Source organism: Euprymna scolopes, chromosome 20 (genome assembly GCF_053919585.1).
Source record: "Euprymna scolopes isolate OS-2025 chromosome 20, ASM5391958v1, whole genome shotgun sequence".
Lineage (NCBI taxonomy): Eukaryota > Metazoa > Mollusca > Cephalopoda > Sepiida > Sepiolidae > Euprymna > Euprymna scolopes.
In genome coordinates this window covers 86,772,301-86,789,247 of record NC_136501.1, presented here as the reverse complement: position 1 = coordinate 86,789,247, position 16,947 = coordinate 86,772,301, and the positions used below count along the sequence as shown (strand labels likewise).

General features: G+C 33.9%; 1 protein-coding gene across 1 annotated transcript in view; it reads left to right on the top strand.

Annotated features, from left to right (window-relative positions):
- Window positions 1–15,330: 15,330 nt before the first annotated feature.
- Window positions 15,331–16,947, top strand: part of LOC145241662 (protein CIMAP1D-like) — a 35,098-nt gene continuing 33,481 nt past the window's right edge. Inside the window, exon 1 of the mRNA XM_080104796.1 lies at window positions 15,331–15,653. The gene's annotated coding sequence lies outside the window, so the exon portion shown is untranslated. The remainder of the gene's footprint in view (window positions 15,654–16,947) is intronic.

Sequence of the window (16,947 nt, the reverse complement as noted above, 5' to 3'; positions counted from 1 at the left end):
AGTGTGTTCGAGGTGTAGTCTGTAGAGATCTCAGTGCACTGCCTTTCTCATGTAGTCGTGCTTGTCCTTATATTCTTTTTGGTCTAGTTTATTATTATTATTTATTTTGTTTTATTATTACTATTATTGGCTCACAAGGTCATAAAAAATCTCTCCTTGAAAACAGCTTGTGTGTTGTCTGAAAGATGAGTGACAACAAGTTTCCACAGTTTTTCAGTGCTCGCCATCTCTTCTGATAACATTTACAAATGAATTTGCATTATCGCAACAGCCGGCCGTCCACCATCGATTTCTCGCTAGCAGCGGCCATTGGTCTCCACCGGAATTTGAATGGCAATAAGCCTCCCGAAGGTCCCCGTTCTCTTCGCACTTGTCTAGCGGAGGTCTGGTCAGTGCTCTCTCCTCGGTCTTTCCATCTTCTTTAACCCTTCTCGGCTATTTGGCATTATATTTTTGTGGAGGGCGGTAATTGAGTAATGAGAGATGATGGAGGAAGGGGAGGTTAAGGGGAGGGGATGGGGGAAGGATAGAGAACTTATAGATATGCATCTCCAATTTTCTTGGTTCCATGTAAGGCTTCTTTATGTTTTGTTTCTGCAGCCGTTCGTCTGGGCCAGGTGTGTGGCTCATGTGTATTAGTCTCCGTATTCAAAAGTTTTCCTTAATATTTCAGCTGTTTTCATTATTGTTGTTTGTTGCATTTTTCCAGCCATTCCTCTGATTCCAGTTTCTCCCATTCTTTTTTCAAGGTTTTTCGGAATTGTTCCTATTATAGGTACTATCTTGATTTTTTTTTTTTTTTTGTCATTTATATCCCTTTCAGTTCTCTTGCTAGCTCTGTATTTGCTCCGTTTCTGATTTTTTTTTTATATTTGTCCTGTGGTCAGCTGGAACAACAAAGTGTACGATTTAGCAGGACTTTTCTTTCTTGTTAATTATTACGACATCTGGTCTTCTTGCTTGGATGGGTTTATCCGATTGTATGTCCATGTCCCATAGGATTTTGTGATTCTCGTTTTCAGTTACTGTTGCTGACTTATGTTTGTACCATTTGTCTGCACATTCGAGGTGCAGTTATTTGCACAATCCCGAGTTTACTGCTCTTCCCACTTGGTCGTGTCTCTCTTGTATTCCTTTTGGGCTAATTTGCTACATTCACGTACAATATGGTTTATCGTTTCGTCTCTTTGTCCACGGAGTCTGCATTTGCTGTATTATTGTGTTTGTGGATCTTTGCTTTGATATGGTTGGTTCTTATCGAGTTATCCTGTGCTGCCGTTATTAGGGATTTAGTTTCTCTGTTTACATGCCCTTTTCTCATCCATGTCCAAGTGTTTTCGTTATTCTCATCTTTTGTCATCCTTACGGATCTTCCATGTGGTTGTTTCTTTCCCCATTTTTCTTTTCTTGTCTTAACCTTTGTCTCTTTGTTTTCTGATTTTTTTTTGTTTTGTTGTTTTTTTTTTTTTTGTTTTTTTCTCACTATCTTAATTATCCTTTCAGTGTTTTGCATTATGCATTTTCTAGGGTTTTTTTGTTTTTTTTTTTTTTTTGGTGTCATGCACACATTCTTCAATACATACCAGTCCCCTCCCGCCGTCCTTCCTTTTCATGTAGAGTCGGTCAACATCGCCCTTTGGGTGTAGTGCGTTGCGTATGGTCATGAATTTCCTGGTCTTCTGATCGAGTTATTCATTAGTCCACCCTATGAACGGTCCGGAGTATCTTACTAATGATAGTGCCCATGTATTTATATCTTTTATTATTTTATATTTTTCTTTTATTATATTTTTATTTCATTATTCTGTAACTATTATTATTACTATTACTAGCAGTCAGCCCGGCTTTGCTCGGGCCCTATGTACTGTTAATAACTTACCCTACGTGTGAATACACTTTATGTAAGATTTCAAATGTTTAGACCAAAATTTGTCTGAGTAATTTCGTAGAGACCGCTGAAGTCATTTTTTTTAACTTTGACACAAATTTTGACCCAATAACATTTATTATTTTGGTCTCAAATCAAAATAAAAGTTTTACCCACATCCAACTTACCTACATCTAAAATTTCAAGTCTTTAGACCCAAAATTGGCGGAGGAATTTGGTAGAATCTGCAAAGGTCAACTTTTTACAATTTGGCCTTTTGGCAGCCAAATTTTTGCCCCAAAACTTATTAAAATGCTTGCTGCATATCTGAATACACGTTACACATAAATTTCAAATGTATAGACCCAAAATTGTCTGAGTAGTATGCTAGACACCGCAAAGGTCAAATCTTTTGAACTTTGACCCATTGGCAGCTCAAATTTTCGACCGAAACCGATTAAAAAGCTTACCCTATCTCTGAATACCCTTTATGTAAAATTTAAAATGTTTTGACCGAAATTGGCTGAGTAATTTGGTAGAGATCAACTTTTTTTTAACTTTGACCACAATTTTAACCTCTTAACATTTATTTTTGGGCCCAAGTTAAATTAAAAAGTTTGATCCATGTCCAAGTAATCTACATTCAAAATTTCAAGTATTTAGACCTAAAATTGGCGGAGGAGTTTGGTAGAGTTTTCAAGAGTCAAATTATTGAATTTTGACCCTTTGACAGCCAAATTTCTAGTTGAAAACTGATTAAAAAGATTTTCCCAAATACCAATACACCTTTTGTCAAATCTCGAGGCCCTATGCCAAAAATTGATTGAGTTATTTGGTAGGGGAATGTACACAGACACACATATAAATTAGTAGTAGTAGTAGTAGTAGTAGTAGTAGTAGTAGTAGTAGTAGTTTTTAGTAATTGGGCTAGTTTAGTAGTAGTAGTAGTAGTCTCAACTTTTGGATGTTTTAGTTGAATTTTTATTTCTCTTGAACATCAAATTAATTTCCTTGACATTTAACATTAAATCCGTTTCTAACAGGCAAAACTTTTGCAAAATTGATAGCGAAATTTTCTCGTCCATTTGTTCAACCCATTTTGGCTTTTAGTTATGATTCCAAGCATTCCGATTACAATGGCGATCAGTTTGACTTCTTTACATCTCAATATGATTTCAATTATTCCCATTTTAGATTTTGATATTTATTTTTCATATCCTTTCTCTTACTCTCTGGTGTCGGAAAGGCATGTTATGTCAATTATTGAGCATTTATCATCATCATCATCATCATCATCATCATCATCATCATCATCATTGCTTATGCGTTGTGTCTGCGTTTAATACTGTAAAACGTTCCGTTGGTCTTGCGTATTCGATGCATAAGATGCAATTCAATATATTGAACAAACGTTGTGTATCAATTGTTTACATTGATTCGTTCTTTTTTATTGTTTTGGGCTGATATTTTGTGATGTGCGTAACACTCCTTCGACAAAACCGATTTTTTTTTTTTCTTTTCAAATATTTTCATCTTCACACAATGTGATGTAGGACGAATATCCGTTTTGAAACCGATTACTCAATGATTAGTTTGTGAAAATAAATCAATAGATCAATAACCCTTGTCGGTCGATCGGCAACGAAATCGACACGTAACAAGCCACCAGTCATTTTGGTGTTACGTTTTGGCTTTGGTTTTGGTTTTTTTTTGGGGGGGAGGGGGTTCTTTGTTGGGGTTTTTGTTTTGTTTTTGTTTATGTTTTTTTTTTTTTCAATTATAAGCAAACACCAATCTTATTTTTCATGGATGCATATTGTTTTACCACTTGAAGGCAAAAAGCCTACGTATGAGTGAAAACGTATATCATTGACCCTTCAAAAATGGCACCTTACATTGTTTGAATAAAAATATATACATACAAGTTAAGTGGCCAGCTACAGTCAAGGGCAGCCCAAACCCTCCCTTTTCATTAGCTGCTACAGCAATATGTAGGAGGAGTGCCATGATTAATCAATGTATCCTTGACTCTCTCCTTATAATGCTAAGTGTTTAGCAAAGGGTATCAAGTACCATTTTTTAAGTCTGGTATATCTTGATCAGGGAATGAACCTAGATCCCCGTTCCATTAGTTAAAACTCTCATCGTTGTGACAAACTGCTTAAAATAAATAAATAAATAAGATAAATAATGTCTCAAAAAGAGAGAGGAGAAAATGAATAAAGCTAAGCAAAATGGACGACTATAAATAAAGACGAAAAGTTGATGAACATATAACTTTGGTTTCTTCCTTTTTCATCTTTTCATGGAAATAATATTCTAACATATTAGAATATTATTTCCATAATGTTCATCCTATACATATATATATAAGTGAAATTGTCTGTCGGTGTGTGTGTCTGTGCGTGTAAATTTCCCTACCAAACTACTCTGTCAATTTTCAGTCTACATACTCGAGATTTGACATAAGGGCTATTGAGATTTGGAAAAATCTTTTTAATCGGTTTTCAGGTAGAATTTTGGCTGTCAAGGGGTCAAAGTTCAACGATTTGGCCTTTGAAAACCGTACAAAACTCCTCCGACAATTTTGAGTCTAAACACTTGAAATTTTAGATGTAGGTTACTAGGACATGGATCAAACTTTTTAAATTGATTTGAATCCAAAACAATGAATGTTAAAGAGTCAAAATTGGTGTAAAATTTAAAAATAATTGACCTCTGCGGTCTCTGCCAAATTACTCATTACGTATTATTCGATCTAAACATTTGAAATTTTACATAAAGGGTATTCTGACATACAACAAGTTTTTAAATCATTTTTAGGCGAGAATTTGGCTGTCAAGCTGTCAAAATTGAAAGAGTTGAACTTTGTATATTCTACCAAACTCCTCCGCGAATGTTGGGTCAAACACTTGAAATTTTTGATGTAGGTGACCTGGACATGAGGCAAACTTTTTAATATATATATAAATATATATATATATATATATATATATATATATATATATATATATATATACATATGAACAGAAAGTTATGAGCAGTACCCAGGGCCTGAGCAAAACCTGGCGTAACTGCTACTATATATATATATATATATATATATATATATATATATATATATATGATGATGAAAATAATGGAAATAGTATTCCGACAAAATAGAGAAAATAAAAAGGAACAAACCGTATTATGTGTTCATCAACGTTTCGTCTTTAATTTTTTTTTTTTTTGACGTCATATAGTCGTTAATTTAATTTTAAAACTATGAACGCAAGTTTATATTCTTATTGGGAAAAAAAATTATTTTTATTCCCCCCCCCCCAATAAGAATATGAACTTGCGTTCATAGTTTTAAAATTAAATTAACGACTATATGACGTCACTAAAATTGCCTTCTCTTTAACAGCGCCAGCCCCCCCCCCCTCCTTTTTGAATTTCCAACATCAATTTTCCGTTTCTCTGAAACAGAACTGCGTCACACTGTGCACGTGAAACATTTTCAAATATTTTGTACTGGTATATTTTTTGGTTTCTTATCTCATTCATCCAGAGGAAGTCTCGAAATAAAGACGAAACGTTGATGAACACATAATACGGTTTGTTCCTTTTTATTCTCTCTCTTTCTCTCTCTCTCTCTCTCTCTCTCTATATATATATATATATATATATATATATATATATAGTAGAAGTGGTAATTGATAAAAACCTGAAGAAAGTGCTCAATACTGTAGTTGAGCAAATATGTGTTTTATTTTTATTACCGTATTTTTCTGTTAAGTTACATTATTGTTTCGGCTACACGATCGTGTAGCCGAAACAATAATGTAACTTAACAGAAAAATACGGTAATAAAAAATAAAACGTATATATATATATATATATATATATATATATATTATGTATACATATATATGCATATATATATATATATATATATATATCACAGATTAGATAATCAAATGAATTATTGTCTTATCAAATATTACAGTGAAATAATATTTTCAAGATGATCTTAGCCAAAAAGATAAAACTCAATATATAAAAATAGAGTTAAATATAAATGTAAAAATTGAAGTTAAATTTTTTAGATTAAAATATGCATAAAATATATTCAAATATATATATATATATTCTTTGTTTAAAATATACATAAATATATATTCAAGTTAAGAATGTATTGTTTGAAACAAATTGAAATATTGAAAATATATATTCAAGTTAAGAATGTATTGTTTGAAACAAATTGAAAATCCATGGATTAAGGAAATAAATATAATTCTTTTCTATATGATTGTTGGTTGAAACAATAAATTCTTAACTTTAATATATCTTTATGTATATTTTAAACAAAAGAATATATATATATATACATATATATATATATATATATATATATATATATATATATATATATATATAATTATATATATATAGTCATTCACGTACAGTCCTATTTCGTTGTATCACATCTCATCAGTTCGGCTAGGCTAGCACCTCTCCCAAGCAGAAGATTGAACGTAGTACCATCGCATTGAGAGTCGGCAGTTCTACCCCTCGACCCACGAGAGAGACGCTCGTTAATAACCGCCACAAATGTCCATTCGTCCACTACTTTTATAGTGTTCAAACTGCTTGTTTACAAAAAAAAAACAGCGAGCCTCGCATTTTTAGAGAGAGAAAGAGAGAAAGAGAGAGAGGGGGGAGAGAAAGAGAGAGAGAGCTAATGTATTTATAATTTAACTACTTGGTGCAATGATTGCATATGAATTAATAACATAAGGTTCTCATTTAGATAACAAAAATTAATAAATACTTGCGGATCTACGAGGGGCGTGCAATAAGTAATACACCTGACCCACTTCCCATAGCAGTAGAACAACGAAACTTGGCACAGTTATTAGTCTTTCTCTACATAGGAACTGCCCAGAGTTATGCATTTCTCCCATCGTTTGATGCAGCTCTGGGGACCGTTTTTGTAGAACACCCCAGGCTGCCCCATCTGGGAAACGCTTTCCTTTCAAAAACAACTCCATGGCTGGGAAAGGTGAAAGTTAGAGGGTGCAAGATAAAGAGAATAGGGAAGATGGGTGAAAATTTCATAACCATACGCCCGTGCTTCTGATCTGGCGACGTGCGAGTTGTGGACCGGAGTGTTGTCCTGCAGGAGGAGGGTACCTTTGCTGATCTTGCCCCGCCTCTTGATTTTGATAGCTTCCCATAATTTCTTCAAAAGGCTCCTGTAATTGTGATACCTTTTGCCAGGAGAAGCAAATCTCTGATTTAAAAAAAACCATAAAGCGGAAGACCAGTACCCGCATTAAGCTGGTTTGCAGTTTAATTTGTTGCTGGCTATCTTGCTCTTGCTTGTTGCTGGATCTCAACATTTTGAACCGAGAGAGAGAGACTTAGCTGTCGTACAAAGCTAAGACTCTGTAACATCATCTTTGTATAGATACTCCCTCAGGTATTTGGGCTCATGGATTTTAAATGTCTGAGGGAGTGGCACTCGTCTGACAAGACGTTGCAATCGTCATATATATATATATATATGTATATAAATGCATATATATATGCATGTGTATGTATATGTAGGTATATGTATGTGTATGTCTGTATGCATATATGTGTACGTATAAGTATGTGTATATGTATATGTATGTATATATTTGTATATGTATGTATATATGTGTATGTATATGTATATGTGTATTTATGCGTGTGTGTATCTATATATATGTCAGGTGATTTTTAACTGAGAGAAAGAGTTAGCTGTCGTACAAAGCTAAGACGCTGTAACATCATCTCCGGCATTTGTCTATAAAAGTGGTCCTGTGGCGATGGAAAAGTTGTGATGCGTGGAGGCTTGAAATGCTGGAAGTCTTCAGTGTCATGTCTGCTTGAGCGTGTGAATTCACTGGTAGGATTAAATAAAAGTCATTTTGGGGCTTATGGATTTTAAGTGTCTGGAGGAGTGGCACTCGTCTGACAAAACGTTGTAATCATCATGTATATATATGTATACATGTGTATGTATGTGCATTATGTATTGAGTTTGCATGTTATGCATATTTGTGTATATTTTTATAGATATGTATGTGTATGCGTGTATGTGTGTGTGTGTGTGTGTGTGTGTGTGTGTGTGTGTGTGTGTGTGTGTGTGTGTGTGTGTGTGTGTGTGTGTGTGTGTGTGTACCACTGACCGTCTTCAGTGTCATGTCTGCTTGAGCGTGTGAAATCGCTGGCAGGACTAAAAAAAAGTCATCGTCGGGCAAATGGACTTTCAGTGATTAAGGGAGTGGCACTCGTCTGGCAAGACGTTGCAATCGTCATGTATGCATAATTAGGTTGAAAAGAAGATTCTTTCGTTATAATATCTTTACTTTATATACCATTTTAAAGAGCGTTTTATATATCTAATCTTTTGAGTTACAATCGTTTTAAAACAATTATGTCCTCTTTTCAGAACGTTGAATTACAAGATGGAAAAAAAAAAGCAAATTCGCACAATTTTCTTATTTCAATTAAAGCTAGGCTGAAAACATGCTAAAATAGCTCGCGATATCAATGAAGCGTTTGGTCCAAGAAGCATTATTGAACGCACAGGTGTTTTAAGAAATTTCGTGGCGGCGACGAAAGTCTTCATAAACTTAGTTTAGTGGTCGGCCATCATATATTGACAGCGATCAATTAAGAGCCTTAGTTGAAGCTAATCCACACACAACTGTTTGAGAACTTTCTTCTGAACTAAACGCAATGTATACGACGATTTCTATCCACTTGAGATTGATTGGAAAAACAAAAAAACTTGATAAATTGGTGCCTTGCGAATTGTATGACAATCAAAAAAAAAACGCCGTTATGAAGTGTCATCTTCCCTTCTTTTACGCAACAAAACCACCGGATTGTGACTTGCGATGAAAAGTGGGTTCTTAATGACAACCGGCAACACTCCGATCAGTGTTTAGACGTCGACGAAGCTGCACAAAATTTCCCGAAATCAGAGTTGCACCAAAAGAAGGTCATGTTGACTGTTTGGTGGCAACGGGTTTCATCCATTACAGGTTTTTTATAGCGATGAAGAACCGTCAACAAATGGATAAAATGCATCAGAAGCTTTACCAATATCACCCAGAATTAGTCAACAGAAAAGGCCCAATTCTCTTCCTTGACAATGCTCGACCGCATGTTGTTAAACCAACCCTGCAGAAGTTGAACGAATTGGGCTACGAAACTCTGCCTCATCCGCCATACTCTCAAGATCTCTCACCTATAGACTACCACTTTTTCAAGCATTTCGACGACTTTCTATGTGATAAATGCTTCAAAAACTTAAGCAATGTCATAAACGTCATCGTCACCAGAACGCAATATTTTTACGTGACTCGCATAGATAACATTTGTTTTTAGTTGAAATGTGTTGATTCTGATATTGCTTATTTCGATCAATAAATTTTTGTTTAAGCCGAGATACGTTCATCTGAATTGAAAAGTTAAAAACTGCAGGAACTGTTTTATATATATATATATATATATATATATATATATATATATATATATATATATATATATATATATATATATATATAGCCGCACTGATGAGCTGTGAAACAGCGAAACAGTACTGTATGTGGATGACTATATATATATATATATATATATATATATATATATATATATATATATATATCAAATAAAAATTACAATTAAGTTTACCAAAATGATCCAAGATGGTAAAACTAAAGTATATTATAAATATTAAATAATTAATATTTATAAAGTAATTTCAACCAGATGTAAAAGCTCGATAAAACCAAATAGGAGGTAAAGCTTATAATAAGAGCAAATAGTTAATAAAACATGTAAAAAAAGCACTTTGAAAAAGAGTTAAAAACATTTAATTTGAAAAGGAAACACTAAATAAGTGGATAGTCCTTAATCCGCGGAGTTTTGAAGAAATACTTTCCTTCTCGGCAGAGGGTAGGATTTAGCAAAATGCGGGATCGGATTTTACAGGATGCAAAAAGAAAGTCCGCATTTGTAATTTTTTCAAAAACTGCAAATTTAAGCTGAATTTAATGTAACTGTTTAAACTAACTATACCTCATTTAATTGGCCTTTTATTCTTCTATAATTTTACCTGTTCATATTTGACTTTTAATTGAAATATTCTAATGCTATTAATATTGTAATGCTATACATTTTCGATAGGATTGAGGTCTGGAGATTGTGCAGGCCAATCAAAACACGGAATATCATGCTCTTCCAGGGACCTCTTGACATTGCCAGCTGTGTGAATGGGAGCATTATTCTGCATGAAGATGGGATTATCACCCAATTCCAACCAAAGTAGGGTAGAAAATGCTCAGTCAACATATTAATGTACTTGGTCGAATTAATTCGACCTTGAAAGCGAACTATAGGCCCTGGACAATTGGTACTAATAATGCCCCCCACCAAAACTGAACCTCCAACACCTTGAAGCGTTGAAACTGAGCACCTAGGATTAAATTCTTCGTATTTCCATCACTGCCTAGCCTATTGAACTTGCTTTCGTCGCTAAAAAGTACTTTTAACCAATATGAAGAGTCATGATCTTCATTGCCTCTGACGAAGTCCAGACGGCACTTTCTGTTCTTTACAGAAATCATTGGCTTGCGTCTTGCAACATATTCTCGCAAATTAAATTCCTTTAATCTGTTCTTGACAATAGAAAGAGAGCACTTTTTAACAAGATTGCACTGTTGTTTGATTTGGCAAGTCGTTTCAAATCTGTTTCTTAGGCTGCGGATCTTGATAGCATTGTCTTCACTGTTAAAAGTAATTCTAATACGACCAGATTTAGAGGCATCACGAACACTGCCGGTGTTTTGGTGCTTTTGCACAGTCTTTCGTACTGTTTTCTCATCATATTTCAATCTGCGGCCGACTTCTCGATTGGATAAATCAGAAAGGTGGATATTAATGAGCTCCTGATGATCACTAAGAGAAAGTCGTGTCATATGGACTAAATGTTACGTTGTATAACCTGGAACAACAACAATTACGATTAGAGATGCTTTGTTGCCTGTTGGTGGATATTTTAAACAGATTTAGGGGCGATAATTTAAGCTGCGAATTTGTTGCTGCGGACTTTCTTTTTGCCTCCTCAATTTAAAGTTATTTTTTTAATTTAAGTGAAAACTAGTATATTTCAATTAAAAGTCAAATATGAACAGGTAAAATTATAGAGGAATAAAAGACGAATCAAATGAAGTATAGGCTGTTTAAATTTTTTTAGCTTTAATTTGCAGTTTTTGAAAAATTATAAGTGTGGGCTTTCTTTTTGCCTGCACTGTATATATATATATATATATATATATATATATATATAAATTCGTATTCCTGTTTGTTTGTTTGTTCACAATTTGATTAATATATGCAAAACATTTCTTAGATTAATCTTTCATTTATTTCTATGTATAATATGACTCTTGCAAAATATACAATCAAGGGATCACCTCATTTGCATATTACATTAAGAAAAATCGATTTTACTAAATATTGGTATCTTAGTTAATGTTTTTAGCGAGAGAATTGTTTAAGTGTTCTATTTAAAATTGTTATTTAATAAACATTAAACAACAATTATATTAATACTATATTTAATTTAACTTATTTGGAATTATCATATCCAACATCCACTTTTTTAAAAACTTTTTTAGAGTTATTTGCCCCTTGAAACTTCTAAACAAAAAAAAACTCTCACCAAATAAAATAATTTGGTAATCTTAATAAGTTCCTAGCTGGAAAAATAATTCCGTGTAGATAGAAAAATGTTTGGCTTTTATTGTTTTTTTTTTAATATTCAAACAAAAAAAAACACTTATGAAAAACTGAAAAGATTTCACGGATGTTTTTATTTTTCTTTGAACGGCTATACAGAAATTGACAATTTTTTACGATGTTTAACACCTAAAAAAAATGAAGATCTACTGCCCCCTCTAAATTCCACAATTTAAACTTTTTTTTTTTTTTCACGTTAATCTCATCGATTACAAACTTAACTTTCTAATTTAAAAAAGGAAGTTTTTTACGACGTGACTCAGCGTCGTTTAACCCTTAAAAAAATGAGGATCTACTTTTTGCCTCACACGTTTAAACAGCCTTTACAAATTACATGAAAGAAGAAATTATGAAAAAATTAACATTTTAGAATGGGGGATCACTTTTCTATATACATTTATAGTAAAATGAGCACCCACTTTTGGCCACCAAGCGTTCAACGAGACATGTAACCTCTAGCATTTTCTCAGCTCGGCGATTGGAGTGGGAGTGCAAAATATGACAAACACAATTTGTTTTTATTAGGGGGGAAATTACATTTGAAACATAAAATAACGATAAATTTAATTATTTTTTATGAGACCATTCTGTACTTTCACCTAATAATTTCATAAACAAAACAAACCCCTAAATATGACAAATTATTTTTTTTGGGGGGGGGTACATTAGAAACATTAAATGACGAAAAATTTCATTTAATTGTTTTTGGAATTAATTTTTGGTGGATCTTCATTTTTCTTAGGGGTTAAACGACGCTGGGTCACTTCGTAAAAATATACTACAGAATCTTTGACTGCTTCGAATTAAAACTTAAAAGTTTGAATTCGAAGCACACATTTTTAAAAAGGAAAAAGCTCCCCTCAAAAAAAAGCAAAACGAAAAAGCCCCCCTCCCTAAAACAAAGCAAATCGAAAATTTCCTTTATTTACAAAAAAGTCAGTGAAAAGATGACCTTACAATAAATTACAAAAAAAAAAAAAAAAAATCGCACGCATTAATGTTTATAAACGTAAGTTTTTTTAGTTTCCCAAAATCGTGAGTTTTCTTGGGACAGTGAACAAAACAATTCCCAAGTTACCTTTTTCCCCCTTCATTCGCGTTCCAGGTTCGAGCCTGTCTACTTGGCTATTTTTTTTCTTCGATTGCACGGGCATTCGCTTCTAGTTTTTTAAACAAAGTTGTAATGATTTATTTTTAATTATTTTTTTTTTTAGGATGGGAGGATTTTCCTTCCCAGTGATAAATATCCGGAGAATATATCTGGTGGAAATGGTATCAGGTACTTCTTTTTTTTTTAGGGGGGGGGTTACATTTACATGTTTTTATCCGTTCTTTTATTTTTGAAATTGTTGTGGGGGTATCCACGTTGCCCATGATGAAAATTATTAGTATAGCAGGGGTGTGTTCCAAACGGAACTTCATGTCAACCCAGGCAACATCGGATACCCATGCTAGTATATATATATATATATATATATATATATATATATATATATATATATATATATATATATAACATTTAATATTTAATTTTATATATATATATATATAAAATTAAATATTAAATGTTAAATATTTAAATAGATTAAATATGTTTTTAACTCATTTCAAAGTGTTTTAACATGTTTTATTAACTGTTTGCTCGTATATATATACATATATATATATATATATATATATATATATATATATATATATATATATATATATATATATATACTTTATCTTGTCTTCGTTCTTTATACGCTTTTGCTCCATCTCATATTTTGAGTTGATAAGTCTCCGTTTGAACAATCTTTCAATATTCTTTAATCCTCTTTGACATCTGGAGAATAGAAACAAAACTTTCGTTGTGCAAAAACGTATACTACAATTATTTTTATTCCATACAAATCTTAAACAAATCTTTCGTTTCATGAAATTATCCGAATGAGGAGGGTGAGAATCATACACATGCTATGGCAGATTAAAACTTTTCGAGAAAGAAAGATAACTGATGGTTAATGTAAATAATAGGGTAAACCCAAGGCGAATTTTTTTTTTCTTGTGTAAAAGATGAGGGTGAAGATGAGTGATGAAGATGAGTGATGAAGATGGAGGATGAAGATGAGTGATAAACAGAATCTCATATATTTAGCATACTTCCTAAACCAACTGAAAGTATGGGTGAATGCGGATGCTCGGGTTAGGGTTAGAGTTAGGAGCATAAACTTCTTTCTTCTCCCAGACAGCAGTACCTGTGAAGTCCTTCGATCAAACAATGACCAGACTCCAGGGCGTATTAATTTCAACTGGAACTTTGAAAGACTACTTTCAGACCCTTTGGGATTTAAACAGCCGCCGCAGAGAGTTTTCAGACACTAACAAAGGAAATTTGTCTTCTCTTTCCTGCCACTGTGAACTGGATATCCGAGTAAGTCTATCTATATTTGAAGATATATAGCACTAAGAAAATACTTTAGGAGCCAAAGTTCATTACTTTAATTTATTTTCTGCATAATCTTAACTTTCGGCAACCTACACTCAATGGTGTAGGTCACGCAAATACATCCACAACGTTTGTGTTCATAAAAGAGATTTATTTTCTTTTTGTTTAGTGACTGTTTTGTTAGAAACTAATTATATGAACTAGTTTTACAGTCCATGCGAAGACCAAACCTTCTGGATAGGCACCAACATACGCCTTAAAAATTCACGTTATGTACTTAATGATATTTGCAAGTGTATGTGAACGTGCAAGCTGGCACAAAGTGTCCATTGGGAATATTTAATGTAAAAAGTCTTGGTATTGTATGCGCATGCGTGTAAGTGAGTAAAAGTCCTTATATGACAGGATAGTATCCTTGTGTGGGGGGTTGAGAGAGAGAGAAGGAGACAGCACATAGTGCAAATAGCCGTCAATCTGCATAGAGAGAGAATAGTTTGGCTGGTATGTGGGAGAGAAAGCGCGAGTCTGTGCATCCCTTTTTATACGGCAGATCATGTCGCCTTTTGGCGTCGCCACAAACGGAAATAAATCGAGTTTGGTACCACGTAGTGGCATGTGTGCCATTTTGTTTACAAAGGGGAATTAAGTCAACATAAGCTTATTAAAGTCACATTTGGCTATTTAACCATAGATGGTATCATAATCACTTCGATATTTTCAAGTGTTCGCACACATTCCTTTACATATAAACGATGGAATTCAAACAAGTAGTGAATGATTTATCGTACATAAAGAAATGTGTTTGTGTTTACGACAAGCTTTGATTACTATAAAACCTTGTTTACGACAAGCTTTATCTTGTGAACAACTTAAAAAGTTTCTTATAGTTGCAGTAATGACGATTCGATTGATTTTATTCAAAGTGATTAACATCGATCCGCAATAATTAACGACCGCCGTCAACTTATTCTTATTGGTGACGATGATAATGCTAAATGATGATGATGATGATGATGACGACGACGACAATGAAGACGTTCAGGTGATCGAAGATGCAGAGGCTGCCAACCGATATGTCGTCGGTACATAAATTAAACATAAACCGATAAACTCGGCAACCTGGTGGTGGTAGGGGTCGATGGGTGTGACGGCGTCTCTCCCAGATTGTTGGTGGATGAAGTGGTCACGTGTTACCAATGTTACGGGTACTTGTCATGAGTGCAGCACAAGCGATTGCCTTCTCATCCGATGACCAATCGGACATTGAATTCACAGTCCAGAACTACACGCCTACCAAATCGCAACAAAATCACCGTTGGTCACGGAAAAATAATAGAAACGAAAACTAAAACAAAACAAAAAAATTATCTGAAAGGTGAAGACGTTTTTCTCGATTGCTAATCTCAAAATAAAACTTTCGAAAAGCCAAAATAAAATAGGAAGGACGAACGACTCATTAGGACTCGGATTGACGATACACCTACCCGTTTAGACTGAACATTAAGTCAAGTTTTATCTATTATAAGACTAAAGGTGAGTTAATCAACGTTTGTTGCCATAAGACTTTTACTTTCGCATTATTTTGATTACGCAAAATACATGCTAAAGTATTCCGCAGTTTCAGGATTGAGTTATGTTAGAACATTTTCTATTTTAATTGTTCTAATTAGTCGCAATTTGCAATTAACTTACCAAATTTAATTTTTGTCTATCACTTTCATCCTCTCTCACCATATGTTGTTTTACACGGTATCTACAATTCTCGCTTCCATCACTTTGTCTGTCTGTCTGTCTGTCTGTCTGCCTCTCCCTCTCTCTCTCTCTCTCTTTCTCTCTCTCTCTCTCTCTCTCTCTCTTATTAGTCGAAAGTAATAAAAAAACTGGAATAGCAAAATGTAAAAATTAGGAAATATCATCCAATCAAGAGAAAGATATATAACGAACAGAATCGAAATGAATGGTTCTAGTTTTACGGAAAAACTATGCTTTGACAAGCGTCTGCGTTTGGCCTTCCACTCCTGATCTGAAATGAAGTACATTTATCAAATCCGTTGCCAAGATCGCCGGAAAAATGGTTGGATCATTGTACCGCTTCATGAGATATCTAATTTCTGGTGCAATCCTCTACCTGTATAAGAATTGAGTACTGTTGTCACATATGGGCAGGAGCTGCTCGTAGAGACCTATCCTGCTTTGACAGCGTTCAAAACCGGCTTCGAAACCTAGTGGATGATGCTCTTTTTTCTTCCCTGCAACCTCTTTCCCACTGAAGAGACGTTGCTGCCCTGTCTGAGCTCCAATCTATGGTCCCCCCTTGTCAAACTTTCACAAAAAGACTCGACTAACTACAACCACTATCAACAATTTTGTTCACTTTCAATCTATGCCTAACATCTAAACGTTGATTCCATGAGCTAAGCTTCTGCCCGCCTGTGGAATTATTTTCCGCTGGCCTGCTTTCCAGTTGACTACAATAAGGTTGTCTTCAAGTCCAATGTAAACAAGTTCTTACTAAGTTGTCCCCTTAAATAATCAAATTATACCAAATTCCTACTACTAACGATTATACACTATTATTCTGATGAGTAATGTACACCGATTAATCTTCATCCTCAAGTGGCCTTCGAGCCTTGATAAATGGTGAACTCATGGTAGATTTTGTCACTCTATTTTAGAATGAAATATTTTTTTATCTTTAGCTGACTTTTCAAACTCACCTTTTTCCTGATTCAAGCAATCTCGCTCAATAAGTGACTCAACGGGTCACATTTTTCACACATTATGAACCAAACTCATTTATTGCATATTTGTAAAGAAACCATCAGAT